The sequence below is a fragment of the Caloenas nicobarica genome, chromosome 1 (genome assembly GCF_036013445.1).
Source record: "Caloenas nicobarica isolate bCalNic1 chromosome 1, bCalNic1.hap1, whole genome shotgun sequence".
Taxonomy (NCBI): domain Eukaryota; kingdom Metazoa; phylum Chordata; class Aves; order Columbiformes; family Columbidae; genus Caloenas; species Caloenas nicobarica.
In genome coordinates, this window is record NC_088245.1 from 202,366,542 (window position 1) to 202,380,658 (window position 14,117).

Consider the following 14,117-nt stretch of genomic DNA (forward strand, 5'->3'; position numbering starts at 1 on the left):
TTTTACTGAGCCAGGCTCTCTTCAAAAAAGAATTAGAACAATGATAACAACGAGAAAAATGCTGTCAGTATTTTAAATGTTTTGACCCAAAAGCATTTGGCATGGATTTATCTGACATATTATAAACCAGAAAAGTACTGAATTTATCCCATGGCCTTACAGTTCTGGCTATATTTTGCAAGCATTTCTTACATTTTTGTGATAAGTGCATACCTTCTAGGATATTAAGAGTTAAAAGGAAGAAAAAAATGTTGGATTATCTCTAAGTTACTGTCATTTTTTAATTTAAAAAGTTAATTACTGTCAATTAAATGAAATCTCTGTGTCTGTTACTAGCTGAAAAACATAACACTTTTAGAAGGACTGCTTTCATTGCAAAAATAAAGAACAAAACTGCTGATTATTCAACTGACAGTGTTTTTACGTAACTGAAAAGGTGTTAATTGAAAACATGTTAGATTGATTTAGAAACATAGGGCTCAATTACCAAGTAAAATTATGGATAATTAAGGGAGTATTTTACATCCAAGTGGAAATGTAGTTTCTCTGCAGTGAAGTAGGAGCTTTGCAAGTGGTTAGAGTGAGGCAGGATTTCTTCTGTATGTGTTCAGCTACTATCAGAAGGATTTACACATGAAGTGTCAAACCCTGAGTACCTCTGTGCTGTCTTTATAGAAATCCACCTCCCAAATATATTTTTCACACAAACAGCAAAATTGCTGTATCACCACCCTTATCTAAAAACTAGATACCAGCTTAGGGATTTTACCATCTGCCTCAATTAATTGGTTTTCTTTCAACTTGCTTTATGCTTATATCCAGATTTGTAAAGATCTTTTTGCTGATCTTGAAACTCAGAACTACTTCATTTCTTACATGTCTTCTTTGCTAAACGTGTGCGCTTCAGGGGATTGCAGTGTGCTTTGTAATCCAGCACAGCACTGCACCGTGTTGTGCAGAAGGTGAGACTTAAGGAAATGGAGTCCAGATCCTTGATTCTGTTTCGGAGAGCTATCACCAAGATAAAGGAGAAGGACATGCAGATATACTTAGATATTCCTTTTAAACAGAGTCATAGGCCTTTGCACAGCCTGGTACTCAATACATATCAGTTACAGTGGAAATAAATGTGGGTCTGCAGTAACTAATGTTTCCTATAAAGAGTTACGGATTACATAAAAGCTGAGTTATGCATTTTGAACTTTGTCTGAAAACAAACATTGTTTCTATTTCAGTTGCAGAGAGAACTGAGCAATTATAAGCCCTCATCTCATCAGAATTCATTTTCTGTCTTTCTTGCTGTGGAGGCTCCACTGCCATCTGGTATATTTTATTTTCTTCCTCTTCAGATGCATTTGCTTAAGAGCCAGCTGCTATAAAGCCCTCGATCTCTCAACACCTTTCTCCAATAGTTCCACACTTGAGTTACATCAGCTATTCTGTTCACTGCTGGGAATCTTTAGTTGATATTGGCTCACACAGCCCAGCATCACAGGTTGTGACCTTGGATGAAATTTCAGGTTTTTAAGCCTAGTATTATTCAAGCTAAACATGAACCAGGTGAGTGAGCAAAAGTCAAGACTCAGCGATTTATGGAAGAGTTGATTAGACTTAATTCAAATTTTTCAGAGTCCATCTCTTATTAGTTCTGCATGAATATTGGAGTGTTCCTTGCAGATTTTTTGAAAAGACATTTTGAACCCTAATTGTTCTACACCGATGATTAATGGATGTTTAGTGATTGGAAGAATTGCTAAGAAGTAGATTGTCAAGTACAGTATCAAATGAACTTCAAGTGATTTACCATGCAAGTAGAAAATCTTTGGGGCTTGGTCTGGGCCTGTTCTCTTTCTCTTTCTCACATACATTTTACAGCAGTGATAGTAGCAGGAGCAGTTCCAGTCTGGATACCAGATGTCATCTATATGCTGATGACACTACATAATAGGCTTGGCCCAGCACTTCATGAAATTGGATCACCTTTGCAAGCTGACTTTGTAGTATTTCAGAAGTGCTTGATGAGTAATAAATTAGTGCTAAACTTTGAGGCAAAGTTATGAAATTCACCTCTAATTCCAAATAAAGAACATCAGTAGCTAAGTTGCTGTTAGGTAATGCATATATTAATGATTTTTTTTTTCCCTTTAGAGCTATTCAATTTCTTTAAATACCCTGTTATTTGCCCATCTAAATTACTTTTTTGCCTGGCCTGAAATAAAGAATTTCATCATGGTCCTCTGAAATTGTATCTGAATACATTATCTGTAAGGAGCAACTGTCACTGTCCTTCATGTAATCACTAGAAACTGACTTCCTGAGCAAATTCAAACAAAAAGCTCCAGATCTAGAAATCGCATATTGATTCACAGAGACAGTATGCTTACTGTCTGAAACCTGTTCTAATGGGTACAAGACCTTTTGAACTAACTCCCACTGCACACCAAAAATAGTTTTGCAGTCTTAAAGATCTGTGACATGGCTGGACCATTCCTATTTTCCTTCATATGTGACATGTGATACCCTTACAAGGACCATCATCTGTGTTAAAGATCTGCAGGATTTCTGTTTTGTCTTGCTTTATTTTCAGTGCAGTACAGGCATAATTTTCCTGGCCTCTGTTTTGGAACTTCACATATCAGATTGGATGAAGGCAGGGTTTTAATGACTGTTCCTTTTGTACTAAAATAGTTTTGAGTTCTTTGGCTGGACACAGTAGTTAAAACTGGTTTTGTTGACACTGATATATCCCTGTACCTTATAGTATACCATAATAGTTTGAATATGTTGAATACGTTAAAGTCAAAAATATTCTCAGGTTTGGTTGTTTTTTTTTTTTTTTTGGTTGTGTTTTTTGGGTTTTGGGTTTTTTTTTGGAAGAAGAAGTATTTTTACAATTCCAGGAAGTTTATTAATGCTTATGAATTTTCTGTAATGTCATAAAGGATTCTAACCTATAGAATTCTATAAAATAAAAGCATTAATGTAAAGAAAGCATACAGTTTCTTATTCTATACTTTTACTGTTGGCATTTTCTCTGAGTGCCTGTTGATTTCAACCATATTTCACTTACTAAACATCTTTTTCACAACGTGTGTGACATTAAAGTTCTCCATTGAACACTGAATTTGGTGGTTACAATTACACTACCCAGGCAGGGAATGTTTCTGTACTTAATACAAATTGTTTGAGGACAATACTTTTATTATTTCTACTGTTCCTTTAAAGGAAACATAAATTTACTACAACAGTATGAATGGTATTAGCTTTAGTAATGATGAAAGAGGAGAAAAAGCAGAAAAAGCAGGGAAAAGAAAGGAGGAAAAATATAAAATAAAAGGAGGATGCCAAATTATCTACTATGTGAACAGTGGGACAGTGAGATATAAAGACAAAATCTATGTACCAGTAGGAACAATTCTTGTTCAGAGGGATTTACTGTTACATCTACAATCCCAATCTTGTCTACTCGCATGGGAGTTACAGCAAAGAATGAAAACTAAAAGGGATGATGGTCAAAAGTTAAACTGATAATTCTGCATATATGTCTTTACAGGATAATGGAAATAAAAATTAAATTGAAATAATAATAACCCACAATTTTTTTAGTGGAATTACTCCTAAGTCATAGTTCTGCTGTAGAGAATATGGCAATGCATATGTCTGCATTAGCAAGTAATGTAATAGGAAGAGATCAGTAGGTCAGTTGGTGAAAAGACCCTGTTATATACAATTAAAGGCACGTACATCAGACTAGATTTAGTCTGTTCCATTGGATCAACCATATCTACTATTCAGTTCAAAGCTTTCTGATGGAAAGTTATTTCACAAACTAAAATGTCCTCCTGCGACCTTCTTAAGAAGTCTCACCCTGTCCTTTCAAATACCTCATGCAGAAGAAGATTTTGTATCATGGTCTCTGACAATATTGCCAGGCAAGGACTCCCATCCTCATATCTGAAAGTTTTATTCCTGTCTGCTGTGTTCCGGTTTTCAGCAATGTTTAGTTATAGGCCTCAATAACCTGGTCGATACACTCAAAACACATGTATAGTAGAGTGATATACTTCCCCAAACTAGGAAATAGAGCATGACCTCCTAGGACTACTGATGGCCACTGTTACAAGGGTGGACCAGGGAATTGTGTTTGGATGTGCCTCTTTGGAGGATGCAGAGAAGGAGACCTGGAATGACACAGGAAGTCACCACTTCTGGCTTCAAAGTCTGCAAAAGGACATCTGCAGTACCACTCCACGAGTGCAGCTGTTGTCTCTGTCCTCAGGGACATCGTTTTCACCTTCTTGAATGTTCTTCACAATTTTCTGCCAATCCTCTTGTATTCGTCAGCAAGCATGTTGTTAGCAACATCCTGATATTGTCACTGGGTTATTCTACTTCCTGAGAAACTTAAAGTGCTTTGATGCTATTAATAAATGCAGTGGTGTTTTTTCCTGGACCCGTGTTTTATCTTGCTGGATTTTCTGTCTGTGGCAGAGCAGTCCTTACTATAAAGAAATATGATTCTAGGAATACATTATTAAAATATAATAATAGAAATAATAGGGAATATAATAATGTCATTATTATATAATTATTATTATTATTGGCTCCTCTAGCAAAAGAAAACAAAATATCAGCAGGTACACTCGGTGCATAATCAAGAAAAAGTAAAACATTTCTTGAAAAGTCAAACTTCTTGAATGTGGACTTGACTCCAAAACAGCATTTAAGAACTGGGTGCTTTATTGAAAGGGGGTTTGGAATTCCTTCACACCAGCCTGTGTAAGCCTTTTGCTGGTCAATACTGCAGAAACAATGATTATAATTTCAGTAACATATGCTTTAATATTTTACTTTTTTTTTTTCTTGACTAAAACTGTTCTGAAATGACTCTGTAGAAAATTCTTGGAGGGATCTGAACCCTAAACCCTTGGGGATTTTCTTTGGACAGTCAATGATTTCAGGACAACTATAAACAATAACACTATGCCTCCAGTAGATCAAACATTTTCTGGGCTCATCCAATCCTTCAGTTTCATATATGTTTCTAAGACAGTCATAGCTTTAGTTCAAAGCTCATTCTTTAGGGAATATTGAAAAGTTATATACTACAGTTATCAAATACTACTAATTAGGGAGGAATCCACTGCAGGTTTGCTGTTATGGAAAGCACATTAAAAGCCTCATCTAGCTGAATTTACATTTGCTTTTGGTTTCCAGTTTTCTTATGGGGTAGGGGAATTTTTCTTTATTTTTAAGAAAAGGTATGGAAAAGATTCACCACTAATTATGAAGGTTATTCTGTCTATCTTTCTGGTTAGCTGCTTGGAGAGTGCTGAAGGAAAAGCACAGGAGTATTTCTAGGAGAGAATTTGAAGCAATCCTCTAATAGCTGTGACAGAAGATTATCTGGATGCAAGTTCCTAGTAGAATAGATTTTCTGTCCATCAAATGAGATCCAAACCAGTTCTTTCAAGAATCATTAATCCTCATAGCATTCAGCTTTTAGAAATAGTTCACCAAGCACTGAATAAAAAGCTTTTTATAAGACTGACCAGGATTGTACCAGCTCTGAAGCTTTTATCTGTAATTAAACACACATACAGGCTGAAGGTTCCCATGAGTAATTGGGTTGTGATTTTCTTCTGTCTCCCCCAGCTCTTTTTTTTTTTTTTTCTTTTTTTTTCTATTTTACGGGTAAATACAATGTCTCAGTATGACAAGTAAATTGCTGGGCATGTCAAATTTTGTTACCTTGACTACTGCAGCCACTTACTTTATAACCTTTTGTTTCTGTTATTGCATGCCTCAACTTCATCCAGCAACTGTCACTAAAATAATTTTCCTTTGTCAGTGCTCAGATCATATCATTCCACTGCTCTGTAGCTCTGTGCATTGCTGTCTTATCTTCTTCTGAATGAAAACTATATGTTTTATCTCAACTGACAAGGCCTTTTAGAAACCTTCTTACATTTCAATTTCAGATAATAATTAGGTCTCTGATTCAAGTTTGCTTTTCTCTGGGTCCTTTTTTCTGGACATAGTTGTTGTGTTTTCATCTCAGGATGAACTCAGTCCCAAATAGCTAGGAGATGGAAGCACACAGCCTATCTTTACTGTGTGCTCTACCTTGTGTTTTACCATGGGAAGCAGAAGAAACTCCAGGAGTAGAGGTAATCCATGAGACAGAGAACCCATATTATGGCTGTGCAATTATTTATTTTTCCAATTCCCTGGCTAACCAAAATACTGAAAAGAAAATATTTAGGACAAGCCAAAGGTCTATTTTTCTTACTCTAATGGCAACAAGAAAAAGAGACATTTCTTTCTGGTTCAAACAATTTTTTTTCTTGAAACGCAGGGTTTGTTTGTTTGTTGTTTTTTTTGTTTTTAATTGGAGGACAATTTATTTCTTCAGAAATCCATTTTAAAAGAAATAATCACTATATTGAAAACAGACACTTCGACATTTTACTTTTTTTTTTTCTTTCTTTCTTTCTCTTTCCAGCTAAAACATTGCAACACTTAACAGGAATTTGCAAGCAGTCACATTTTTCATCAAAATAGCTAAAAACAAATCCATTGAGTCCATTTGGTAGTCTCAATCTGTATACATTTTTGCCTGAGGATCTGACTGTGCAGGCAAATCTTCCTGCTGGTCATGATACATAACACGCCTGTGCAGCAAGGAATACTGTTTCAGCTCCAAAGAATACTGCTATTTAATCTACACTTAAAATAGACCTGTGTCTTACAGGTCCAAGTGATCTCAGCAGTTACAGACAGATATAAGCAATGTGCTTAGAGATGCATTTACCCATCTCTCAGCTTGGATTTTTCTCCACACTGAACCAATCTTTTGGATGTCTTATACCACTCCCCAGTATCTCTCATCTTGAAGAAGGACAAAGGTATAACCTGGTATTGAGTATTTCATAAAAAACCAGACTAACCTGCAGGCTTCAAGACATCTTCTGAATTCCTCCTTCAAGGCTTTTTTGAGTACATCTGTCAGGGACCTTTGCTATTTGCTTTCACATGCTCTTTTAAAAGAGAAAAAAAAAAAAAGTTTTTTTCGTCTGAGAGACAGCAAACCATTTGACAAAATTTGCCCATAGTACAAATAGATAAGCAAAGAATCATTAAAACAATCTTGGGATCAGACATTTTGGAAGCAATATCTAATCTTAGAAAGTAAATTACAAAGGAATCCAAGATGACACAGATGAATTGATTTTCATACAGTGATATCAGCATGGGAATTTAGCCAAGTGATAACATCAGAACTCAATTTACAACTTTAAAAAATAGTTTTCTTGATAGTAACACACTTGAGGTTTAGAAGTTAAGTGAGGTGAGCCAGGCAGAAGTAAGAGGGTTTTCTGTTTCTCTTTGGAGGTTTTTCCTCTTTTTCACTTTTTACAATGTGGAACAATTCCAGAAGAAGGTTCAAAATCAAAATGAACCTGATAGTCTTTTCTGGCAGAGTTTGAAGAAATAAAACAAATTATGAAAGGACAAGGAAATACTACCACATAATTTGGAGGAGATTATGGAGGAAAAAAACCAAAACCAAAACCAAAACAAAACAAAACCAACAACAACAACAACAAACCCCCCCAAAACCAAAAAACTTTTTGCATTTCCAGATAAAGCAATTATTAACATTAACTTAGAATGTAACTAAGGCCAAGAATGGTTTCTTCTGGAACAAGCCATGCCAGTAAGTCACTATTCTAGCTGCTCAGCCTCAATGCCCTGCTGGAAATTATTGGCACCACCAGCCTGTCAGGAGCTTACTTCATATGTGTACCTTGTAATATGCTTCAGGCAAGAACAGTCAGGCAAGCTGGAGCCACCATTATACACTGTTTAGGGAAACCCGGTTGATTTTTGCCTGAAGCAAATTCAAGACACTTGCTGTTCTTCTGGCAATAATGAAGAACTGGAAGTAATCACTTCCACTGGCACATCTGTGTTAATGGGGAAGGCATTTGTCCAGAGTGCTGGATAGAACTTGATTCTGCTTCTCTTGCTCTGACCAAGTAATACCATATTACGGAAATATTGTCATGGATTGAGATAGCACTGTGACTTTAGACATTTTGCACGCACTTTTACATGACTGTTATAATATTCTGCAAACAAACCCAAGGGTGTCAGTTATTGGAAACCTATCCCCTTCAGTACTAAGGTCAAAATTATTAATCAGAGGCACAAACAAAAAATCTGGGGAACCCCTAAATATTAGGGAGGAAGTATTTTTCAGAAAATGCATAAAAGTTCTTATTTTACTAGATTTTCACTTTCAGTGACAGTGTATGTGTTATAGGCTAAACAGATTAGTCTGACCCTTCACAGACATCTGCAGGAAGGTCTGCATTCTTCAGTTTATGGCAAGGCAAAGACTGATGTATATTACAGGCCCTTTCAGTGTATTCAAATAAAATTTCTGGAATTTTAAGTAGATTCCTGGCTTTTTAAATAGGGAGGCACAGTCTGAGGGGTTTTTTGGTGTTACAATTAAACCAAATGAAATTCAGAGGTCACAGACATGAGACAGTGAAACAGAGTAGATAACAAAGGGCTTGACTGAACGGAAATTTTTAGGATCACAGGGTAATTCCTGCTGGAAGGGATCTCAGGGTGTCTGAAGTCCAATTTCCTCTTTACAGCAGCATCACCTGGGCGATCAGACCAGGTTGCTCAGGGTTTATTTCAGTCAGCACTTGAAAATCTCCAAGGATTGAGACTGTACAACCTCTGTGAGTCACCTGTGCCATTGCCTAACTGTCCTTACAAGGAAAAAAAAATCTCTATATCCAGTCTGAACCTCTCTTGTTTCAACTTGTGCCTATTATCTCTCTGGAGCCCTGCATATCTGTGAAGAGCCTGACTCTGTCTCCTCAGTGACCTCCCTCCAGGTACTGGGAGCTGCTGTTAGATTCCCCCAAACCCATCTCTGCTCCAGGCTAGCTGAGCCTAGCTCCTCCAGTCTTTCCTCACAGGGCAAATACTCCAGTTCTTGCCATATCAGTGGCTTCTCCTGAAATCTCTCCAGCTTACTGATGCTTTTCCTGTAGTGGAGAGTTGCCCACTGGGGAGCCAGGAGAGCTCTGGCCAGTTCTGTGTAACTGAGATGGTCAGTACCTGCAGCTGGAGTGAGGGCTCGGATCTTGCATGCCCAGGTCCCATCAACAGAGATCCAGGAGAAGCTCCTAGGCAGACTGGCTGTCTGAGCCCAGGTGCTAGAGGGATCCGCATTGTGCATACATGCAGATATCTATAAATACAGGTATACATACACGTTCTTACTAGTGAACCTTCATCCTGCTCAATCAGAGAAGGAAGGATGAGACTTTTGGTGCTGCTCGTGTTTTTGTGAGTATTCTTGTCTGTCCGTGATCAGTGGGGCCAGCCAGGTATATAAGCCTGTAGGTATAGATGTATGTATATCTGTATGTACATACATATATATATAGTATACACTTGTGCTCTGTGTGTGTGGCTACTGGGAATACATGCTCAGCTTCACTACTGTTTGGACCTGAGGGCATGGAGCTGGGGCACCTCACCTCTCCCAGGCTGTTGGGTCAAGCTTGATTTCCAATAATATTAAACTTTGAAAAAACTTCTTAGGAGAAGTGACGAACACTGTTTGCATTATTGAGAACATACTACAGTGATCCATATTGCTTTACGAGGAGCCATCTTGCTATACGAGGAGGGTGATTTGGTAACATAATCAGCCATCACATAAAGCCATAATAATTATGGTTTTGGCAGTAAGGTGCATTTGTAATTGTGATTTTTATTTCCAAATTTTTGTTTTTAGACGAGGAAGAAAATTGACCTGATTAGAGAAAAATCATGCATCAGTTCATAAGTTGATAGAAATCAAAAAAGCTCTCTTAAAACCGTGCATATGTTAGACAAATTTCAAAGGCGTTTCTGATAACATGGTCTTTGATCAGATATAGGAAGACGGAGGTGTGAGGATAAGAAAATGTGCTATTTGGTAGGTGGACAAGTGGACAGCACTTCTCCCCTCATTTCTAATTTTAAATAGTTGAAATAGAGCTCAGAGCATTGCAATTGCTGATTTTTAGGTGTTCTGTCTCCCAAAGAATAGATCTAAAAGGTATACACCAAGAACACAGGCTTGCTAAATACCATGCCCTCTAATTTCTTCATGTTCAGTCTACTATAAAGACAGCAAAAGGAATTCTTTTCAGTTCATGCTTTTAATGGTAGAATGTGTTCTGGTGTGTGAAGTGCATTTTGGCAACACATGAAACTAAAGCTGCAATAGATTAAATTGTACCCCCAAATCAAATACCACTAACCTAATTAACAAGTTGAATTAAGAACCATCAAGTTTTCATCAAGAAGATTTTCCTTTTCATTAATCTCTCTAATCACGTAATCCTCAGAGTACCAACCAAGTTGCTTGGTCACATCAAATATTATGAGGATAATTAAACTAAAGAGAGAACTACTGAAATTCTTTTTAGTATTCACTCATTCCAAAGTGATAAAACCTTGAAGTACCAGTGTTTCATAGTAAAAGGGTTTCTGAATTTCCTACTAAATCTTATGGGCCACAAACTGGATGTGTCTAATATTCCATTCCCTCCACTATTTGGCAGAGGCATTAGGACCTCCCAGCTGATAGAGTTGAGCTTTGCCTGGGCAATAAGACTATTCGTGTTATCTAATAGCTAAGGAGTGTCTTACTGCCTGAGTAAGGTGCAATCTCTTTCTAACAGTCTTTTTATTAGTTGCAATTATATTGGTTATTTACATTCAGGCTTATGTGTGTGTCTTTCATTCTTCGTCCCAGCAATCATAGGTGAGTTTCCAGGTTCCATAGCTTGCATGAAAAAGATTTCTTTAGTCTCCTAGGAACCAGATTCTTTTTTTCAAACATATCCAACTGCGCACTCAAGAAAACAAATATACACATATAATTTATGAGAGAAATCAGAAGCTAATGATAGAAAATAAAATCCTGCAATGATCCACTTTTTTCCTGGTATTTTGAAGGACCTGGACATCAGTGAACCCTGCAAGGTTTCCTGCTTCATTGTGACAGCCCTATTTCCAAATACAAGATTTATTGGCTTATGCATTTACATGAGGACATCCCTGTCATATGCCATACTGGTGACGTTACTCAAAATAAACAGAATTTCAGTCACTTGGACATTTTAATTCATGCCTTACATCAGATGAACCTCTTCTTTAGCATCACGGCTTCATCATTTTAGATACACTTGAATCCATTTGAAGTCAAAATTGTGTGTATTTCATCATCTTTTATTGCACAGATTAAGCTTGTCCTGTATGTCTAAAAGAAAGCATTTCTATGCAGTCCTCAGAAAAAAAAAAAAAACAAACAAAAGCCACAAACAACAAACAAAAACAAAGTCAACACCTCAGTCTGGAAAGCTATTCTGTATAGTCCTTAAAAACCAATATCATGAGTTTTACTATTCTAGTGTCTCTAAATCACAGAAGGAGAGTTTATCAGATAGACAGCACTGCATAATTTATGGCAGTAACACACCTCTGAGCACTCAGTGAAAGAAATCTGTGTCTCACTTTTGAAGGGCTTTCTTCTCATCCTACATGTACCTAGCAGATGCAGAGTATGTTGTGTGGTATGTTTGACTGTGATCTAAATGCAGTCTCTTTACAAGTTGTTTTGGAGAGGTGATTTTAAAAGCAACTTACTCTTAGCCCTTTACTTGGGTAACGCTGGTGTGGCATATACTTCTGATACCTCAAAATCACGTAATGGTCATTGTCAAGATCTTTCCCCATACCTTATCATTCCCATATATTTTCTTTTTGTGTTTGATTTGATTCTTGACACTTTCATTTTGTCTTGGCCTTTCTTCTCTTGTTTAAAGTTGTGGCAGGCAGAGGATGGCAGTGTTCTTCTAACTGCTATGGCCAAAGGATTATTGTATCAGTAATCACATATATATTAATCTAAATAAAGAAACAAAAGCGAATCCTCACATTAATGCCTCGATTTTGCCAGCTATTCCAGGAGAACCAGACTCAGACCCTGTATTTTCAGGCTTTACTTTGAAAAGTGAATTTAAGATAGGCTAATATTTGTGGACCATGAAAATATATGAAAGAACTTATAAAATATATAAGTAAACAAACAAAAACCAACCAACCAACCAAAACCCAAACAAACAACCCAACAAACAAAAAACCTGCAACAAAACAAAACAAATTTATATTTCAGGGAACAACACTGAATATTGTCTATTCCTTTATTTAATGGTCTAAAAAATTGATGCAAAAGCTGTCTTTCTGTGATGTCGTGCTCAAATTAGTCATATTTAAGAAATAGGCCTGCATAGCTTTTTCTACAATCACTTCTCCTCCATAGTAACAACACTGTACTCCATACACACTATTCCTAGAGCATTAAAAATTTCTAACCCTTAGGTATCGTGTTCAGCAATCTCCAAGATCTTCAGTAAAGTTCTACTAAAGTAGCTATTAGTATAATAATATATTCATACAAATATAATTTTCGTGTTATTATCTATCTATTAAATGAAAGGCATATTTGAATTTTTCACAATTGTTGTTTCGTTTTCTATTCTGTATATCAAGAAATTTTTCTTCTAGTTACTTTGTATGTAAATTATAATAAATTTTGTAGTTATATATCTAAAAACATGTCCAGTTAAGATATGGGAATAAATATAAATAATGCTTAAATTTATAACACAATTTAATAATGCATTCAATATCTAATAAAAGCTTTGAGTCAGATACTTTCATGCATATCAGTATATCTTCCATTTTTAAGTGGAACAATGTGGATGTGAACTAACTAGGATATTGCGCTTAATATTGTCTCTTTCATGTGTGCACTAAGCCTCGAGCTTCTATCCTGGAATATCTAATCATCTCCATGTGTTACCTTCCTCTGAGCCACTTCAGAGGGTGAAAGTGTTTATCAGTTTTTTCCAGATGACTGAGAACTTTTAATGTCTTTTGACTCATTTTCTAATCTCTCTGTGTATGGTTACAACAGAGTTTCCCATTCACTAACATTTTGCAGATCTACTTCATACTCCAGAAAAAAAAAAAAAAAGAAAAGAAAATATTGTAGATGAAGTGTATATGTTTATAGTCAAGCATACATATGTATACATATGTATATGTGTATGCATATAAAGTATTTTGTAACCAGAACTTTATTTTGTACCCAAATCAGAAATATCAGTCATCTGAGTTTGGTTCACCTTTTAGTTCTCCCTTAACCATAGATTAAAGGAATAGAGATTAAGAAGATCTACCAGTTCATGTACTTCAAACCCTGGGGACAAACAGGATTGTTGCCTACACTATGTCTTGTGTGCTACGTATTCATATTATAAATGTCTCAGGTGACAGTGTTTGGACACTTCCCTTGGGAATTTGTTACATAACTTGAAATCTATCATTCGCAAGTAGTTTTCTCCAAATACAGTATTTTTCCTGTTTTTAATATCAGTCATTATTCCTGGTAATGACACCTTGTGCTCTCCCAGATCACTCTTAATATCACTAACTATGCATACCCTTCAAAAATGCACTTTCTACTAAGCAGTCTATATTGTTTCATTTTTAAAATTTTGCATTTCTGCAAATCTTTTGTATTTATTGCCTTTTAATGTAGACTTTGCTCATATGAGCATGAGTGAATAATTATACCAATTGAAGAAAACTGAGAATTTATACAATTCAGTGCAACTGTAGGTTTACATATATTTTTCTTGTAGTCCTTGTCCCAAGTTTAGCACAAGTCCTTATATAGTCCAATGAATAAATAATTTCAATTAGATATCGTAGATACTAGAAACCCCACAAAAATATCTTTTATAACTCATGGTTGATATCAGTCAGCTACTCTGTTTATTATGACTCTGTCTGTTTTGACATCTATTTATAATATGCTACCTTCCTAAACATTGTTTTAGTCTCTTCTCAGCACTTAGCTCTCTCTGAAAAAATAAAATTGTAATTAAAAAATCTGTAGTGGTGACAAATGCGATTTTGTAACTTTATCTGTGCAGTTTCACTAATTTTAGTTTATTCTGACT